The sequence below is a fragment of the Coturnix japonica genome, unplaced genomic scaffold (assembly GCF_001577835.2).
Source record: "Coturnix japonica isolate 7356 unplaced genomic scaffold, Coturnix japonica 2.1 chrUnrandom476, whole genome shotgun sequence".
NCBI classification, from domain to species: Eukaryota; Metazoa; Chordata; class Aves; order Galliformes; family Phasianidae; genus Coturnix; species Coturnix japonica.
The window spans coordinates 7,344-10,795 of NW_015439878.1; positions in this window are offsets into that span (position 1 = coordinate 7,344).

Here is a 3,452-nt window from a genome sequence, read left to right on the forward strand (position 1 = left end):
TATCCCATATCCCATACCCCCCATATCCCCCCATACCCCCCACCTTGGCCATGAGCCGTGGCAGGACAGTTGCCATACAGCGGCTGAACCTCATCAGCTCAGCCTGCGGGGGGCGCTGTGGCTGTAGGGGCAGATCCCAGCATCCATAAAGGGTCCATAGGGAACACAGAGGGACCCCAATGTCACCCCATAGGGACCCCAATGTGACCCCATAGGGACCCCATTCTGCCCCCATAGTGGCCCCACGTTGCCCCTCACCCTCGTGCCGTGTCTCCGTCCCGGGGGGGCCCGGCCCAGTTTCATCCTGGTGGCGCTGGCGGCCAAAAGCTCCAGCACGGAACGTTCCTGGGGCTCAGACAGAGCTGGGATAGGGGAATTAATGGGGTTATATGGGATGTAATGGGGTGTAATGGGATTTAATAGAATTTAATGGGGTATAATGGGATTTAATGGGGTGTAATGGAAGGGAACGTTCCTGGGGCTCAGACAGAGCTGGGATATAATGGGATTTAATGGGGTTATATGGGATTTAATGGGGTTATATGGGGTTATATGGGGTGTAATGGGGTGTGATGGGGTGTGATGGGGTGTGATGGGGTGTGATGGGATTTAATGGAAGGGAACGTTCCTGGGGCTCGGACAGAGCTGGGATATAATGGGATTTAATGGGGTTATATGGGATTTAATGGGATTTAATCATGAACCCCATAATGACCCCCTATGGACCCATATCTCACCCCCAGCAGCTGCCTGGATCCATATGGGATCCCCCATAACCCCAATGACCCCATAACAGCCCCATATGACCCATAACCCCATATGGACCCCATAAGGCCCCATATCTCACCCCCAGCAGCTCCTTGGCCCCCCGCTCCCACTTGGCGCTCAGCTCATCCACCAGGCGGCTCCTGACGAGGTCGGCTCTGCCCCATAGCGGCACTTGTGGGTCACAGAAGGACCCCAAAGCGCGGGCGGCCGCTCGCAGCACCTCCGGCCCCGTGTGTTTGTGCAGCAGCTCCTGCAGCTGGGCCAGCAGCTGGGACAGGGCCTGGGGGGGATATGGGGGCTGTGGGGCAGGGGAGCCTATGGGGGAATGGGGGGCCTAGGGGGTGTGAGACACTATGGGGGAATGGGGGCCTAGGGGGAATGGGCCTATGGGGTGTGAGACCCTATGGGGGAATCTATGGGGCCTATGGGGTGTGAGACCCTATGGGGGAATCTATGGGGCCTATGGGGTGTGAGACCCTATGGGGGAATCTATGGGGCCTATGGGGGAATGGGGGCCTATGGGGTGTGAGACCCTATGGGGGAATGGGGGCCTATGGGGTGTGAGACCCTATGGGGGATGGGGCACCTATGGGGTGTGAGACCCTATGGGGGAATGGGGGGCCTATTGGGGAAATGGGGCTATTGGGGTGTGAGACCTTATTTGGGGGAATGGGGCTTATGGGTGTGAACCCTATGGCGGGAAATGGGCACCGTATGGAAACAGTTTGCGTGTGAGACCCCTCATTATGGGGGAATGGGGGGCCTATGGGGTGTGCAGGGCCTATGGGGGATATGGGAGCCTATAGGGGTGAGGGGAATCTATGGGGATTGCGGGGGGGCTATTGGGGTGTGGGACCCTATGAGGACATGGGGAGCTATGGGGAATGGAGGGCTTCTGGGGGAACAGGGCTTCTATGGGGGAATGGGACCTATGGGGCGCTATGGGGGCTGCTATGGGGCGCTCATATGGATGGCTATGGGCCGCGTTAATGGGGCAGCCCAAGAGGACCTTGTCCATGCGTGCGGCACAGAACAGCCGCAGCTCCACAGCCCAACAGCTCCAACAGAGCCGACAGTGCAGGGACCTCCACTGAGAACTATGGGACAATAATGGGACAATGGGACAATGGGACAATGGGGACAATGGGATAATGGGGACAATGGGACAATGGGACAATGGGGGACAACGGGTACAGCTCAGTGTCACCACAGGGACCTCAATGTCTCCCAAGGGCCACCCCATGTCCCCATATCCCCCATATCCCATATCCCCCCATGTCCCCCATACCCCAAACCCCATAATCCCATATCCCCCCCATATCCCCCATACTCCCCATAATCCCCCATATCCCCCATATCCCCCATTATCGCCCCATTCAACCCCCATTATCCCCCATATCCCCCCATAGTCCCCCATATTCACCTATTCCCCATATATCCCCCCATATCCATACCCCATATCCCCCATATCCCATATCCCCATATCCCCCATATCCCATATCCCCCCATATCCCACCCCATACCCCCTATTCCTCCCACTATCCCCCCATACCCCATATCACCCCCCTCATCCCCCATATCCCACTCATCCCCCCCATATCCCACTATCCCATATCATACCCCCCAGATCCCCCCCATAACCCCCCCACCTTGCATCGAGCCGTTCGGCAGGCCAGTCTGCCATACACAGCGCGACCTGAACCTCATCAGCTCAGCCTGCGGCGGCGCGCGCCTGTGGCCTGTAGGGGCAGATCCCTTTGCATCCCATACAAGGGCTCCCATTAGGGAACCCAGCCGGGCACCCCAATGTCACCCCATAGGGCCCCACATGTGACCCCATAGGGACCCCATTTCTGCCCCCCATAGTGGCCCACGTTTGCCCCCTCAACCCTCGTTGCCGTGTCTCGTCCCGGGCGCGGCGCCGGGCCCCAGGTTTCATCCCTGTGGCCCGCTGCCGGCCCAAAAGCTACCAGACGAACGTTCTTCGGGGCTCAGACCAGAGCCTGGGATAGAGGGAATTAACTGGGTGCTTTATGGACTCGTAAACCTGGGTGTAATTGGGATTTCATAGAATTTTAACTGGGTCTATAATGGGGATTTAATGGCGCGGTGTAATCAGGAATGGGAACGTTCCGGGGCCTTTCAGACAGAGCCTTGGGGATATAATGGCGATTAATGGGGTTAGTATGGGATTTAATGGGTTATATGGGATATTAATTGCGGTCGTCAAATTGCGCGGATGTGATGGGTGTGATGGGTGTGATGCGCGGGTGGTGATGGGACTTTAAGGAACGAGAACGTTCCTGAGGGCTCGGACAGAAGCTGGGACTTATAATGGTATTTAATCGGGGTCTATATGGGATTTAATGGGATTTATAATGGGGTCTCTATCTGGCGACTCTTAATGGCCTGGTCTGTAAATGGCCGACCCCTTATAATGGCGATATAATGGGATTTAATGGGATTTAATGGGACATTAATGGGGATTTAATGGGATTTAATGGGATTAATCGGCGGACTTTAATGGAAGAACGTCCTGCGGGCTCTGACAGCAGCTGGGATATAATGGGACATAGTCTTATACATGGATTTAATGGGATTTCATGGCCCGGTTCATACTGGGACTCTCTAATGGGGTGTAATGGACCTACTAATGGACCTATAATCGGATTTAATGGATTCTC